Source organism: Clarias gariepinus, chromosome 1, assembly GCF_024256425.1.
Source record: "Clarias gariepinus isolate MV-2021 ecotype Netherlands chromosome 1, CGAR_prim_01v2, whole genome shotgun sequence".
Lineage (NCBI taxonomy): Eukaryota > Metazoa > Chordata > Actinopteri > Siluriformes > Clariidae > Clarias > Clarias gariepinus.
The window spans coordinates 22698400-22716276 of NC_071100.1; positions in this window are offsets into that span (position 1 = coordinate 22698400).

The following is a 17877-nucleotide window of genomic DNA, read 5'->3' on the forward strand; positions in this document are numbered from 1 at the left end:
AATCTATAGTTCTGGCTGAACAATTGTAATAATTATATTCAGCTGGTTTAGTTAATGGATGGAACAAATAGGTGACAGGACTTTTTAAGTCAATGTCCTTAGAAATTACATTATCCATTCTTGCAAGTTCTTCCCTATGGTAGATACTGAGCTTGTCTTACTCTCTCCCCAATAGAAGTTCTGGTAAGAAAGTTTTGGCTGAATTTGACTGCATATCACCCAGTGTCCTGAAGGGCCGAGAAAGTGATTGCATAATTCTGCATCAGAGGCAGTAGTGACAACATGGTTGTCATAATGGAACCCTGCAGAATGTGAGGAGAAAACACAAAAATTAATATAATGTATCCAGTACATGGGCTCAACTGTCGCATTCCTTGTCAAGTCACTCTTGAAACAGCGACAACGTCAGAGGCATCTTACCTGGGCTACGGACAAAAAGGACTTAACTGTTGCTCAATGGGCCAGAGTCCTCTTTTCAGGTAAATTTTGCATTTTATTTGGAAATCAAGGTCCTGGAGTCTGGAGGAAGAGAGGAGAGGCACAGAATCCAAGTTACTTTGAGGTCTAGTGTAAAGTTAGTATCCCTGTGCTTGATTGGCCAGCAAATTCACTTGACCTAAACCCCATAGAGAATCTGGAAAGATGAGAGACATCAGACCCAACAACGTGGAAGAGCTGTAAGCTGCGCCTAATGATTTGTTAGAAATAAAAAAATATATATTTGAGACAAATATTTTGCATATTACATTACACAGATCAACTAAAATATTAACACTTTATCATTATACAGTGGAAACTTGGATTGCGAGCATAATTCATTCCATAAGCGGGCTTGTATATCAAAACATATAAATCAAGGCAAATTTTCTCTTAAAAATATGGAAATAGTGGAAACTCAAATTATTCGTTTCACCACCCAAAAAAATAAATACATAGAAATAACTAATACAAAATTAAAAGTAAAAATAAATCCAGACAGTTAAGTGTTTCTGTTTGTGCACACAGGCACTGTGTGTATTTGTCCACCAATTAACTCAGTGACAGGATCATATGACCTGCCTACTAAAGCCCTAGAAAGAAACCCAATGCCATTAACTTCCATAATTTCTATTGATTGTTTAAAGCTGATTTGTGACAAAAACAATTGTTATACAAATTAAATTTAAATGAATTGAATTCATTGACTGCGCAGGAAACCCATGCCTAATGATGGGTCTTTTGAAAGAACAGTAGAGCAAGCATGGTGGCCCTGCTGTGGAAGGTACTCTAATGTTCTAATGTTTACAATGTTTCCAGTCTAATGTTTACAGAAGAGTCCCTACCATGCCCTTTCAGCAGCGGAACCCGATGGATTACAATTGGTTCAAAGAGCAGATATTAGCCCAATACAGGCTATCCAGCAGCCTGCAGCTGCGGCGCCCCATCAGTGGTCCTAAATGGTTAAAAATAGCTAAGGATCACTTCCCACTGGTTGCAACCTAACCAAAAAACACCCCATTCAGGAAATAGTTTTAAAATAGTTTTGTGTGTCCATTCTGGTTGAAGAAAGGTGTATGAGAGATCTTTTCAAATCATGCAATTATTTAAAAAAAAAGTGTATGGAATCCTTATAAAAGCTCAAAGTTAACAAACAATAACATAAGTGTTTTAAATCCTTGATTTAAAAAAAATGCAAAGCTCAGAGTTGAGTAGTTTTGCAGCAATTTGATGAGAAGGATATGTGTAACTATTTATTGTGTAAAGGAAAAAGTTTAAATTATGATTGTACCACAGAGTTTGTTAGATTGAGCAGTTTGTTGTCGTTGAGTTGCATGTTTTAACAGTATTTTTCGGGCATGAAAGATTTAGGAAAATACCTGTATATATTTAAACTCAGGAAATTTTCAGCAAACATGCATCAAGAAACAAACAATAATAAGGCAAAGTTGTGTTTTAATTTAAAATAAATGAAAAATAATTATTAAAGTAAATTAATTTTTTTTTTAAAATCAATTATGTTTGACTGATGGCACTTAGTTAGTAACCTAGTAACCCAGTGAACTGTATCTAGGATAAGATAAGAGTGTCTACCAAATGCCTAAATGTAAATGTAATCACTACCAGAAGCCCATGTCTCTTTCACAGACAATATCACTCTGATTAAATATAATCACAAAGTGAGACTTGGACTGTTAGGTCCTCTTTGACTTACACAATTTAACTTATTATATATTAAATTATAAAAGGTGCAGATTGGGTCAGAGAGGCAAAAATTACAGCTTCTTTCCATGTTCATAAAACACTTACTTTAAAAAAAAAAGTGTCTCACATCTAAAATCCAGATTTCTGAACAGGAAGAAGGCTTTTGGAGTGAAATCAGAGTCAACAGATGGAAACCCTGTATATGTAATTAAAATAATCTGAAACTGTAATATTACTGGAAATTGTAAACCTTTAAAAAACTGGGTAATTGTCATGGAGGTGGAGATTGAGGCAGGATGTAAGCACAAATAAATCTTTATTGAAATGCATATCAAATAATGAAAACAAAGAAACGCCGCTATGGTTAAACTCTATGGATGAGATGGTTAACATTTGCACAAAACAAGAAAAACTGAAACTAGAAACCTAACATCTCGTGATTAAGAATTTTGCATTTCAAATATGGTGGTCTGTTTTCACAAATGTTGTATCTTTCTCTTCTTTTTTTCTTCCTTTCTTTTTTCTTCAATTGTCCTATAAAAACCATCAATTTAATTAGAGATGGTAAAAAAAATATATCAATTTAAGCCAAATATTCTGGAAATTAACAGTTCAGCAGGTGTCATTTTTCAATCTACCAGTAGAATGTAAATGTCAAGAGTTTATTTGACTGCCATAATCAGGGCTATTTTTCCAGATGGATTTTCAACCTTTTAAAAACCTTGACTTGACATCAACTGTTATCTGAAGTGATGCAAACATCATGCCTGGTGCCTACCATACAAACCTGGTGTTGCTTCTGATGCTCAGGTTTAGGTTCAGCAATGTTATGTGCACAAAAATGATGTCAGCTGACTACCTGAATATATTAACAATTCCCTTTTTGGGATTAATAAATAATATTAATAAAGTAAATTAATTAAGTAGGTTATATTAAAGTATTCTAAATTAATAAGGATTAACCAGAAATAAGACCACTGCAGAAATCTCCACAACAACATTGTGTAATATTGAGGACTTCATGAAATTTTTAAATAATAAAATTGTAAATATTAGGCATAAAATTGAGGCTTTGAAACCAAACAATGTAAGTTATGCAGATGTTAAACTAGTCATGTCAGATAGGAACCTTGAATACTTTACTCCCCTTGAAGAGAATGGACTAATTTTACTCAGCTCTTCTGCAAATTCATCAACCTGTACAGTATATTAGATCCTGTACCGACACATTATCTTAAACAATTTCTAACTACATAGAAATGGCATACATGAACTGTATCAGTCAGGATTTAGGCCTCATCACAGCACAGAGACAGCACTCGTTAAAGTAGTAAATGACCTCCTATTGGCCTCTAATCAAGGTTGTGTAACCATGCTTGTATTACTCGACCTCAATGCAGCGTTTGACACCATTGTTCATAGTTTTCTTTTTTGCAGATTAGAAAATGTAGTAGGAATTAAGGGTACAGCCCTCTCCTGGCTCAAATCCTATTTAACTGGTCAGTATCAGTATGTAGACTTAAATGGTGATTATTCTGCATGTTCTCTAGTGGAATTTGGAGTTTCACAGGGTTCAGTTTTAGGCCCACTGCTTTTTTCCCTTTACATGCTTCCTCTAGGCAACATAATCCGTAATTATGTTATAAGTTTTTATTGTTATGCCGACGACACACAGTTATAAATCTCAGCAAAACCAGATGGGAAAAACCAGCCTGCTAAAGTTGAGCAATGCGTAAAGGATATAAGAGACTGGATGCTAATTAACTTCCTTCTGCTTAATCCTGATAAGATAGAATTTCTAGTCATAGGACCGCATACAGCTAGAAGCCAGATTTTAGATCACACCATAACTTTAGATGGGTTTCTGTTCTATCTAGTGCAACAGTAAAAGACCTCGGTGTGATTATAGATTTTAGTCTTTCATTTAAATCTCATGTAGATAATATTACCAGGATAGCATTCTTTCACCTCAGAAATATATTGTTGCTAAACGATGCAGAAATAACGAGTTCATGCTTTTATCACCTCTAGGTTGGACTATTGTAAGGTCTTACTGTAAGTTCAGCTAGGTGCATAAACAAGCTTCAATTAGTCCAGAATGCAGCAGCAAGAGTCCTCACTAGAACCAGAAGATACGAGCACATCACACCTACCTTATCTTCACTTCATTGGCTTTAAAATACTACTCTTGACATATAAAGCATTAAATGGTCTCGTGCCGCAGTATCTGCGCGAACTGCTAGTGTCTTACGATCCACCACGCCTACTTCGATCAAAGGATGCAGGCTGCTCAGTACCGCGTATTATGAAAACTACAGCTGGGGGCAGAGCTTTTCCTTACAAAGCGCCAAAATTATGGAATAGTCTTCCAAATCGTGTTCGGGACTCAGACACAGTCTTAGTGTTTAAGTCTAGGCTAAAAACCTATTTATTTAATCAACTTTTTTATAAATAGATTAGCCTTAGGTAAAGGAGCAGATCTGGGGGACTCATGGACGTAGAGTATTATGCTGAACTGGTATGTTTGGATGCTGTCTTCCTCATTCTCATTGATCACTCAGGTTTGTTGACGGTGAGGTGATTGTTTGCTTTACATCTCAGGGACCCCTAATGTCTGTGTTTCCTTCTGGCTCTCCCTTTTAGTTGTGCTGTTATAGTTAGTCCTGCCGGAGTCTCTGCTTGCACTCTACAGTAAATATACATTTATATTATACATTATATGACTGTGACCAGACCTAACTGTTATCTCTCCTCTTCTGCTCTCTCTTCTGCTGTTTCTCTTCCCTCTCTCCCCCTCTGTCTCCTTCCCTCTCTCTGCTGAGCTACACATGTCGTTCCTGAGCTGCCAGTGATCCAGACTCCCTCTGCCCTCCGGACCTGTCTGACCCATCCTGGTGCGCCGCTTCTGGTTGGAGATCTCGTCACATGGATGCTTTGGGATGCGTCTCGTGTCTGGGGATGGTTCCCTCTACCTAGAAGACGGTTCTGGCCTCGACTGGTGTTAGCAGCTGTTTCTCTGAGGACTTGACTGTTCGATAGTTCAGGACTGGAACTTCATACAAGTCTACCTGAGTTTTTAATAACCAACTGGACTCCATATTAACATCAATTGACATCAACGGTTATGCTGAACTGCCTGCCAACTAACACACTGTATAAATGCAGATCATTTACTGCTTTCCGTTTCACCCAGATGAGGATGTGTTTCCTGTTGAGTCTGGTTCCTCTCAAGGTTTCTTCCTATTACCATCTCAGGGAGTTTTTCCTTGCCACTGTCGCCCTCGGCTTGCTCACCAGGGACTATCTGACCATTGTGATTCATACCCATTCAAATTTCATACAAACTTACAGTAAATAATTCTTTTGATTGTGTAAAGCTGGTTTGGGACAATGCCAATTGTTAAAAGTGCTATACAAATAAAATTGAATTGAAATTGAATAAAATTGAATAAAGTATCTATCTCTCTCTCTGTCTCTCTCTCTATATATATATATATATATATATATATATATATATATATATAATGTATGTGTGTGTGTGTGTTTTAACCTGCACTTTATCTTTGAAAAGAATCGCGACACAGCATTGTTTCAGTTAGAGAGAGAGAGAGAGAGTGTGTGTGTGTGTGTGTGTGTGTGTGTGAAGGCGAGAAGAAGGAGGGGTGTGTTTGTGTGTGTGAAGGGGCATGGGACACATGCGCGCATGGACAAAGTGCAGGTTGATACAGAAAGAGAGAAAAGGAATCTTTAACCTCTCTAATGAGAATTTCTGTTGCTTTACATGCGCGCACACACACGTGTGTTATGATAAACATTACCTGTGTGCTGTAAACACATGCATACAAACACAAAATAAAATATATTTTACATGCACACACTTGGTTATACTGTAGTGTGTGCGGTATATCACAGTGTTATAGTAAACAGTTCACGCGTGCATGAATGTTGATTATACCAGTGAGAGACGGGCTCAGTTGTGATCACGTTATGCTCAGCGTCAAAACAAGAAACGCATGCATTTTACATGATACTCTGTAATCCTAAACCACTTGCAAACCGTATTACTTGCAATTCGAGTATATATATATATATATATATATATATATAGTCACGCCGTGCGCCTGTGATGGGCTCACTCACTAGCTAGGCACATGAGTGGAATTGGGCACGGTTGATGAGCCATCACCTTTGATGATCCCAGGCTTCTCCCCGCATGATAAAACAGCGGGATGTGTAGCTCGGGGTCTGTTTGGTTACTAGACCTTCTGAAACGGGGAGAGCGACGCGCGCGCTACAACACAGAAAAAGCGGCAAGCGAGCGGGGAAATAGGACAAGCTCCAGGGACTTCAAAAAGTTAAGTGTGCCTTTGATCTCAGCAGCAAGGACAACCATGTTCTCACTGCCGGAGCTCCCGCAGCACTTTAGCTCTCTATGGAGCTGGATATTGTGTCCCTGCAGAGGAAAAAACTGCAAGGAGGTACACATCACAGCCCCTGTTCCCATCCGGGGAAAGCCACCGGACGTCAGAGAGTATCTTTCCACCCTCCCTCATTTACCCTTTTCCTTCCCCAATTTTTTCCTCAATAAAATACCTTTATATATATTTAGAGTTATTTAGAGTTATCAGCCTGAAAAATTACCAAGTAACAGCATCTCAGATTAGAGGCGTTAAGAAGTCTTTACAGAGCATAAGTAGCAGACACATCTCACTAATAACTGTTCAAAGGAAATTAAGGCATTTTTGGACACCTTCAGCATTCCTTTATGTGGTGAGAAGGAGCTTCGTGCTTCCTTCCAGGTTTCCAGCTATGCACCTGAGATTAATTATTGGGTGTAGTTTAGGAGAGTATAAAAGGGTGCGGCAAGATCAACCAGGTGTGGCGCTAATTCACCCCCAGGTGGCGCTTCCGGAAGTGTGTCGTCTAGTTCCGGTGTACGGGAGGTATGTTTGGCATGCTGGATTTTCGGCTATTTGTCAATGTTAGCATTTCGCTAATACTGATTTTCTTTTGGAAAGCCGGCGATTTTTCGGATATCTATTGTGTCCGAGGCAGTGGAGGAGCAGCGTATTGCCGTCTAGGTATATTTACCCTTTCTAAAAGAGCGGCGCAATTTGTGCGCGTGTACTGCAGGAGACGAATGCTACCGTATCGTTGGTATGCCGATTTATTTTCTCTTTGTATAGTAGGCTTAAGATCCTTAGGCATATGATGTGACCTGTATATCTGTCCTATGTTTTCAATCTGTTGAAGGAGTGGCCGCCAGATGGATGTGGTCTGCATCGCGTGGTAGGTAGGATTTATTTTCGTTGGCGCCCGCCACACAGGTATGTCCTGTATTTTCACTTTAATGTTCCTTTTACATTTTAGGTAAATTGATCAGCTGGCAAGCGTGCTTTTCTCACCTGTCTTTGGCTTTGTCGCTTACAACTTGGCTTGCAGCTTCAGCACTGCTGTTTTGCTTCAGTGGATTGTTTTGGTTTATTTTGTTTTTGTCCTTGTGACAGCTATTTTTGTTTTCTTTTTCTGTTTTGCTTCTTTAACAGCTCTTTGCTTTGCTTGTGCTGCTGCCTTGGGCTGGCTTATTTCTATATTTTGTTTTGTGCTGCTTTGCTTGGTGTTGTCTGCCATTGCATGTAATTCACTGACTAACGCTTCAGTTTTATTTGTCCTCCAAGTTTGGAGGTTGCTTTGCAGCTGTATTTGTCTTTTTGTTTTTTTTGTTTTGTAATTAAATTTGTTTTTTTTTTTCTTTTTTTTAGGAGCTGGGAATGGAGAGAAGGCAGGCTAGCTGCTTATAGAGTGGTGTGCTTGTTTACCAAGTGTGGAGTGGTACTACATTTTCACTAGTGTGAGGTTGGTGCACGTGTGGTTATTTATTGTCGTGAAGGAGTGTAGTCCTGTACCTAGCCTGCCTCTCTATGGTTAATCTCCCAGCTCCAATTTCTTTTCTTTGCTGGGGATGTTTTAATCTGTTTTAATGGTCATTTTGATATTGCGTGATCTGGAAATTTCCTGTATAAATAAAAATTTGTATTTTTGTATCCATGTCCCTGTGTTCTCCTTGAGAGATTCGAACTTGCGTGTCTTAAACTTTTCCCAGGTAACCAATCCTGGGTGGCGTAATCGGTAATTCAGTCTTTTAATGTTGGTCTAAAGGAATTTTCTGTTTAAATTTCCCGACATAGAGAAAAGACACCCACCACACCGCCACATTCTGGCGTAACCGGCAGGATCCTCTCAATTTGTAACTAGGGACGTGGATTATAATTTATTTATTTTTTGTTGTTGTTTATACATTGTTTTTCTTTTCCTTGGTAGACTGGAGCAAAACAGTAGTGCTGGTTAGTGAGTAAAGGATTTCTTTTCTCTCTTAGGATTCTCCTGAAGGGTGGTAAGATCTTTCGAGTACTTTCCTGCTATATATATTTATTTGTCATGGAGGAGGAGCTGCAGGAATTGAGGGAGTTAGTAGCTCAGTTAAGGGCTGATAATCTAAAGCTGAGACAGGAGAGAGAAGGGGTTGGTTCGCCCAGTCGTAGTAATGAGTCTGATTTACCTGGTCCATCGGTGACTCCATCTGTAGCCCCACCTGTTGGTGCTGGCTCTGTTTTAACCGAGCGTTTGGTTTTTATACAGAGGGATAGGCAGTGCCCAAAATTTAATGGTCGATCCGGGATAGGCATTAATGAGTGGGTTGAAGAAGTACAGGCGTGTATGCAGGCCCGTCATCTGTCGGTCGTAGACCAATCCCTCTTTTTGTTTAATCATTTAGAGGGAGAAGCACGAGAAGAGATTAAATATCGGTCGAGAGAAGAACGTGAGGATCCGGTTAAAGTTATTGCGGCCTTACAGGATGTTTACGGGTGTTCGCAATCATATATCGCGTTGCAAGAAGCCTTCTTTTCTCGAAAGCAGCAGGATGGCGAGACGTTGTTGGAGTTCTCTCTTGCTTTAAGGGCTCTTTTAGAAAGGGTTAGACGACAGTCGCCCGAGGCGATGTTAAATTCCGAAGTGGTGTTGCGTGATCAATTCGTTGAGCATGTCTTGGATTGCACCCTTCGCCGTGAGTTAAAGCAATTTGTTCGCCGTCAACCTTCGGCTACAGTACTAGATGTTCGTGGTGAAGCTATTAGGTGGGAGCGTGAGGGCACACCAGGAGGGGCAAGAGGTCGTAGCCATTCGGTTCCCGTCGCACATGGGTTCCAATATGGGGTCCAAAGTGGTGCGCGTTCGGGAGAGGATCATCCGTCTCAGCAGTCTGAAATGTGTGAGCTCAGGGAGATGTTCAAACTACAGCAGCAACAGTTAGCTCAGCTTACCCAAAGTATAACCAAATTACAGGATCAGTCTCTCCGGACCCGCCCCTTTCGTAGTACCTCAGTGATATGCAGGAAGTGTCAGAAACCTGGCCATTTTGCTAGAGAGTGTAATTATGAGCGTGGTTCTCCCTCTTCTCGACGACCTTCAACTACTACACATGAGGTGGGGAATAGTAGACAGTCTCGTTCTGGTTCATCGTCGGAAAACTAATTCCCGCCGAATTGCTGAGTCACAATTCGGTTGGGGAAAATGGCGGCTCAGACCTGTTGGGCAGTGTTGGCCCTGTGTCGACTTTAATGTCATCATGCCCATATTTGGTTGTGTCAATGAGTGGTGTGTCTGTCTCATGTTTAGTGGATACCGGGTCTATGGTGTCCACCATTACTGAAAGTTGTTTCCGGGAATACTTTGAGCCATGGGGCCAGGAGCATCTTCGGTCTTGTCATTGGCTACAGCTTAAGGCGGCCAATGGATTGTCTATTCCCTATTTGGGTTATATCGAATTGGATGTTCAATTGTGTGGTAAAACGGTTCCAAAATGCGGCATATTGGTGGTTCGGGATCCTCCTGGTGGTGTGTGTGCTCAGGCCCCTGGTGTTTTGGGCATGAATGTGTTGAGCCGATGCTACCAGGAGCTTTTTGGACAGTATGGACTTTCCTTATTTCATTCTTCACCTGTGTCTAGTGCTCCTAAAGCTGTGTTCCAAGCATTGCAGTATTGTCACCAGGTAAGTGTTCAGCCTCCTGGTGAGAGTGTAGGCAAGGTGAAGGTGCGTGGCCCTCGAGCCACTCGCATTCCTGGGGGTGTAATGAAGTTGGTGGCGGCCACTTGTTCGGACTCCTTCTCTGGGAAAGTTGCATTTCTTGAGCCCCCTGACGTTGGGCTCCCCGTGGGGCTGTTGATTTCTCCAGCTTTGGTTAAGGTGAGTAGGGGAACTGTGTACATACCAGTTATCAATGTAGGTACTACTGAGGCTCTCTTATTTCCTCGGCGGGTGATTGGCACATTGTCGAGTGTGCATGTGATTAGCTTGCCTCCAGGTGTTTCGGAGGTCAGGCCATGCCCCGGGACTGTTTGTTCCATTAACTCTCAAGTGGAGATTTCATCTGTGCAAAAGCAGATTGAGGCTTTAGATTTGGCAGGTCTGTCAAGTGATGAGCAGAGTAAGGTTAGGAAGTTGCTACTAAACTACCAATCGGTATTTTCTGCGTTTGAGGGCGATGTTGGCTGTACTGATTTGCTCTCTCATAATATTCCTCTTCTTGATGACACCCCCATTCGACAACGGTATCGGCGTATTCCTCCCTCTGAGTATGAGGTGGTGAGGGCACACATTAATCAGTTACTCGAGACCCAGGTCATTAGGGATAGTTGTAGCCCATATGCTTCCCCAATAGTGCTTGTCAAAAAGAAGGATGGTAGTCTGCGCATGTGTGTGGACTATCGTCAGTTAAACTCCAAAACTAGGAAGGATGCGTTTCCATTGCCGCGCATTGAGGAATCATTGGATATGTTGACTGGTGCTCGTTGGTTTTCTACACTGGATTTGGCTAGTGGCTACAATCAAGTTCCCGTTGCTGAGGAGGATCGACATAAGACTGCTTTTTGCACCCCATTTGGGCTGTTTGAGTGGAATCGGATGCCATTTGGGCTTTGTAATGCTCCTAGTACATTTCAGAGGTTAATGGAACGTCTGTTTGGAGACCAGAAGTGTCAATCACTCCTGCTGTACTTGGATGATATAATTGTGTTTTCTTCTTCTGTTGAACAGCACCTAGAGCGTCTGGAGGTAGTGTTGCGCCGATTGGAAAGGGAGGGTCTTAAAGCTAAGTTAGAGAAATGTGTTTTCTTGCAGTCTCAGGTGAAGTATTTGGGCCATGTGATCTCGGCTGAGGGAGTGGCGACTGACCCAGGTAAGGTTCAGGTGGTATCACAATGGCGTCGTCCATCTAACGCTACAGAGTTGCGTTCCTTCTTGGGGTTTGCCAGTTACTATCGGCGGTTTGTAGAGGGCTTTGCTAAAATTGCAGCCCCTCTGCATAGGATGGTAGCCGAGTTCTCTGGAACTAAGGTCCTGCCGAAGAAACGTGCAGGGTTGAAATTTGTGGAGGCCTGGAGTGAGCAGTGTCAAACAAGCTTTGAGGAGTTGAAGGTAAGGCTTACCACCGCTCCGGTATTGGCGTATGCAGATTTTTCTATTCCATTTATTTTGGAAGTGGATGCCAGCTATGGGGGACTGGGAGCAGTCCTTTCTCAGGAACAAGGAGGTAAGGTCAGACCTGTTGCGTACGCCAGCCGTGGTTTGAGACCTACCGAGCGTAATTTGTCAAATTATAGCTCTATGAAATTGGAGTTTTTGGCGCTAAAGTGGGCGATGACTGAAAAGTTTAGGGAGTACCTTTTGGGAAGTCGATGTGTGGTGTTTACTGATAATAATCCTCTTAGTCATCTGTTTACAGCGAAGCTTGGGGCTACAGAACAGCGGTGGGCTGCTCAGCTTGCTGTGTTTGACTTTGACATTCGTTATCGGTCTGGGAAAAGTAATAAAAATGCTGATGCTCTTTCTCGACAGAACACTCCGAAGAGTGGGGTGCTGGGTGGATTACTTCCAGGGAGCGAGGTGCCTAAGCCATTGCAGCAGGTTTTGGAAGCAGTATCGGTGGAGGCAAAGCAGGCAATGATTACCACTTTCCCTGGTTACTCATTAGGTGATGTGGGGTTTTTGCAGGAGGCAGATCCCATTATATCTGAGGTTTTGCCCTTTTGGAGGCGTAAGGCTCGTCCTAGGCCAGAGGAGCGGCAGCAGATGTCCACTAGGGCCCTGACTTTGTTGCGTCAATGGGAACGGTTGGTAGAGCAGGATGGTGTACTTTATCGTAGAGTTTATTCCCCCAATGGGGGGGAGGAAGCTCTACAGTTACTATTGCCTGTGGTATTAAAATCTGAGATTCTTTCTCAACTGCACCAGGAACACGGACATCAGGGTGTAGAGCGCACTGCAGAGTTGGTGCGCCAGCGGTGTTATTGGCCAGGTATGTCAGCTGATATTGCAGGTTGGTGTCAGGAGTGTGAGCGGTGCCAGTCTAGCAAAGATACACGGCCCTTGGTTAAAAGTTTTATGGGCCATCTGTTGGCCTCTAGGCCAAATGAAATTCTGGCTGTTGACTTCACGTTGTTGGAGCCTTCTAGTTCAGGGTTTGAGAATGTGCTGGTGATGACTGATGTTTTTAGTAAATATACCCTTGCTGTGCCGACACGTGACCAGCGGGCTGCTACCGTGGCGCAAGTCTTGATCACAGAGTGGTTTTATAAGTTCGGTGTACCAAGTCGTCTCCATTCGGATCAGGGGCGGAATTTCGAATCGGTGTTAATTCAGCAGCTTTGTGACCTGTATATGGTACAAAAGTCTCGCACAACACCGTACCACCCGACTGGGAACGGCCAGTGTGAGCGCTTTAACCGCACTCTGCACAATCTACTGCGGGCGTTACCAGCTTCTCGGAAGAGAGACTGGGTAGCATGTTTGCCGCAGGTCCTCTTTTGTTATAACACCACTCCTCATCAATCCACGGGTGAGTCACCCCATTTTTTAATGTTTGGTCAGGAACCGCGACTGCCTGTTGATTTCTTGTTGGGACGAGTATCAGAGCCGACCCCAGGTAGTGTGAATGAGTGGGTATTGGAGCACCAGAACAGGTTACAGGTGGCATTTGATGGGGCACGAGACCGGTTAAAGATTATGGCTGAGAGACGGAAGTTAAAACATGACCAGCAGGTACAGGAGGTGCCTCTGATAGAAGGCCAATTGGTGTACCTTAGGGATTATAGTGGTAGGGGTCGTCATAAGATTCAGGATCTTTGGAGCCCAGTGGTGTACCAAGTGGTACGGGTGCCATCTGGAGGGGGTGCAGTTTATTCGATTGCTCCAGTGGATGACTTGGGCAAGGTTAAGACGGTGCACCGGTCATTGCTTAAAAGCCGCATCCGAAGGGATTCCCCCGAGGGGGTGCCTACGGAGGAACTTGTGGAGCTGTCTGGGGTGTCCCCGGAAGAAGAGCTAGATTCGGTGGGTGTAATCCCTGAGGAAGGGTTGGCGGTTAGGGTTCAGCTAGATGCGCCGGATGCATCTTTGCCCAATTGCCTTCGAGCAGTAAATGTGTTGCCTGGGCCTACTGAACCTAGTAATTTGGTAGCTGATGTCCCGATAGAACTGTCTCAAAGATCTACATCTCATTTGGTGCCAGCACAGGAATCTGGAGGGAGTGAGAATTTATTACGACGTACCGGGCGAGTAACAGCTGGGCGACATTCGAACCCCCATCATCTTCCTCGTGCAGTAGGTGGTTTATCCTTGAGCCACTTGGTGTCTAATTCTGTAACTACTATTTTTCGACCTTGGAAATAGGTTTGACAGTTGGAGTTCATCATCGGGCCGATGATGAAAAAGGGGGAGGGTAGATTGTGGTGAGAAGGAGCTTCGTGCTTCCTTCCAGGTTTCCAGCTATGCACCTGAGATTAATTATTGGGTGTAGTTTAGGAGAGTATAAAAGGGTGCGGCAAGATCAACCAGGTGTGGCGCTAATTCACCCCCAGGTGGCGCTTCCGGAAGTGTGTCGTCTAGTTCCGGTGTACGGGAGGTATGTTTGGCATGCTGGATTTTCGGCTATTTGTCAATGTTAGCATTTCGCTAATACTGATTTTCTTTTGGAAAGCCGGCGATTTTTCGGATATCTATTGTGTCCGAGGCAGTGGAGGAGCAGCGTATTGCCGTCTAGGTATATTTACCCTTTCTAAAAGAGCGGCGCAATTTGTGCGCGTGTACTGCAGGAGACGAATGCTACCGTATCGTTGGTATGCCGATTTATTTTCTCTTTGTATAGTAGGCTTAAGATCCTTAGGCATATGATGTGACCTGTATATCTGTCCTATGTTTTCAATCTGTTGAAGGAGTGGCCGCCAGATGGATGTGGTCTGCATCGCGTGGTAGGTAGGATTTATTTTCGTTGGCGCCCGCCACACAGGTATGTCCTGTATTTTCACTTTAATGTTCCTTTTACATTTTAGGTAAATCGATCAGCTGGCAAGCGTGCTTTTCTCACCTGTTATTGGCTTTGTCGCTTACAACTTGGCTTGCAGCTTCAGCACTGCTGTTTTGCTTCAGTGGATTGTTTTGGTTTATTTTGTTTTTGTCCTTGTGACAGCTATTTTTGTTTTCTTTTTCTGTTTTGCTTCTTTAACAGCTCTTTGCTTTGCTTGTGCTGTTGCCTTGGGCTGGCTTACTTCTATATTTTGTTTTGTGCTGCTTTGCTTGGTGTTGTCTGCCATTGCATGTAATTCACTGACTAACGCTTCAGTTTTATTTGTCCTCCAAGTTTGGAGGTTGCTTTGCAGCTGTATTTGTCTTTTTGTTTTTTTTGTTTTGTAATTAAATTTGTTTTTTTTTTTTTTTTTTTTTTTAGGAGCTGGGAATGGAGAGAAGGCAGGCTAGCTGCTTATAGAGTGGTGTGCTTGTTTACCAAGTGTGAAGTGGTACTACATTTTCACTAGTGTGAGGTTGGTGCACGTGTGGTTATTTATTGTCGTGAAGGAGTGTAGTCCTGTACCTAGCCTGCCTCTCTATGGTTAATCTCCCAGCTCCAGTTTCTTTTCTTTGCTGGGGATGTTTTAATCTGTTTTAATGGTCATTTTGATATTGCGTGATCTGGAAATTTCCTGTATAAATAAAAATTTGTATTTTTGTATCCATGTCCCTGTGTTCTCCTTGAGAGATTCGAACTTGCGTGTCTTAAACTTTTCCCAGGTAACCAATCCTGGGTGGCGTAATCGGTAATTCAGTCTTTTAATGTTGGTCTAAAGGAATTTTCTGTTTAAATTTCCCGACATAGAGAAAAGACACCCACCACAACGCCACATTTACAATGTAGAAAGAAATAAAAATCAGGAACCATCATGGAGTTAGAAAGTGACCCCAAACTTTGGAACGGTAGTGTATATATATATATAATATGTATAATGGTGTAAAGTTGATGTCCCCTCAAAATAACTCAACACACAGCCATTAATGTCTGAACTGCTGGCAACAAAAGTGAGTACACCCCTAAATGAAAATGTTCAAACTGTGCCCAGTGTCAATATTTTGTGTGGCCACCATTATTTTCCAGCACTGCCTTAACTCTCTTGGGCATGGAGTTCACTAGAGCTTCACAGGTTGCCACGGGAATCCTCTTCCACTCCTCCTTGATCACGTCACGAAGCTGGTGGATGTTAGACACCTTGCGCTTCTCCACCTTCCGTTTGAGGATGCCCCACAGATGCTCAATAGGGTTTAGGTCTGGAGACATGCTTGGCCAGTCCAGCACCTTTACCCTCAGTTTCTTCAGCAAGGCAGTGGTTGTCTTGGAAGTGTGTTTGGGGTCATTATCATGTTGGAATACTGCTCTACGGCCCAGTTTCCGAAGGCAGGGGATCATGCTCTTCTTCAGTATGGCACAGTACATGTTGGCATTCATGGTTCCCTCAATAAACTGTAGTTTCTCAGTGCCGGCAGCACTCATGCAGCCCCAAACCATGACACTTCCACCACCATGCTTGACTGTAAGCAGGACACATCTGTCTTTGTACTCCTCACCTGGTCCACACACGCTTGACACCATCTGAACCAAATAAGTTTATCTTGGTCTCATCAGACCACAGGATGTGATTCCAGTATACAATGTCCTTAGTCTGCTTGTCTTCAGCAAACTGTTTGCGGGCTTTCTTGTGCACCATCTTTAGAAGAGGCTTTCTTCTGGGATGACAGCCATGCAGACCAATTTGATGCAGTGTGCGGCATATGGTTTGAGCACTGACAGGCTGGCTCCCCATCCCTTCAACCTCTGCAGCAATGCTGGCAGCAATCACACATCTATTTTCAAAAGCCAACCTCCGGACATGATGCTGAGCATGTGCACTCAACTTCTTTGGTCTACCATTGCGGGGCCTGTTCTGAGTGGAACCTGTCCCTTTAAACCGCTGTATAGTCTTAGCCATCGTGTTGCAGCTCAGTTTCAGGGTGTTAGCAATCTTCTTAAAGCCTAGGCCATCTTTGTGTAGAGCAATAATTCTTTCTTTCAGATCCTTAGAGAATTCTTTGCCATGAGGTGCCATGTTAAACGTCTAGTGACCAGTATGAGAGTGTAAGAGCGATAACAACAAACAACACTAACACTAACAAGTGATATGATAATGTGAAGGGAAAAGGGGTAATTGGGCACAATTTGGGCATTTTCATTTAGGGGTGTACTCACTTTTGTTGCCAGCAGTTCAGACATTAATGGCTGTGTGTTGAGTTATTTTGAGGGGACATCAACTTTACATCATTATACAAGCTGTACACTGATTACTTTACATTCTATCAGAGTTTCATATCTTTAGCGTTGTCCCTTAAAAAGATATAATAAAATATTTACAAAAATGTGAGGGATGTACTTACTTTTGTGAGATACTGTGTGTATATATACACTCAACAAAAATATAAACGCAACACCTTTGTTTCTGCTCCGATTTTTCATGAGATGGACTTACAGATATAAAATTTATTCCAGATACACAATATTACCATTTCTCTCAAACATTGTTCACAAATCAGTCTAAATGTGTGATAGTGAGCACTTCTGCTTTGCTGAGATAATCCATCCCACCTCACAGGTGTGCCACATCAAGATGCTGATCTGACATCATGAGTAGTGCACAGTTCAAGTTGGCTTTATTGTCATTACAACCATATACAGTTAGTACACAGTGAAACGAAACAACGTTCCTTCAGGACCGAGGTGCTACATGCAACATAAATTTACAACATAAATTAACATAGACACTAAACTAGCTAACCAAGAGGCCTAGTTAGCTGGCTAGCAGAGACAGGACAGAGAGACCTAACATAAATTACAACATAAATTAACAAAAACTAACTAGCTAAGTATAACATTTTTACAGACAACATAAAGTGCACATGTGCAAACAAAAGAACCAACAAAGTGACAGTGCGCAACCACGACATAACAGAACATAGAATATGGTGTTGAGGTAGTGGGTAAACGTAAACATTCTTTAAAAACAGCAGCAAGAATTGATGAGGTACAGGTGTACCTTATACTGCCCACAATAAAAGGCCACCCTGGAATGTGCAGTTTTTTGCTTTATTGGTGGTCTGGGGACTCAGAACCGGTCAGTATCTGGTGTGACCACCATTTGCCTCATGCAGTGCAACACACCTTCTTCGCATAGAGTTTATCAGATTGTCAATTGTGGCCTGTGGAATGTTGGTCCACTCCTCTTCAATGGCTCTGCGAAGTTGTTGGATATTAGTGGGAACTGGTACACGCTGTCGTATA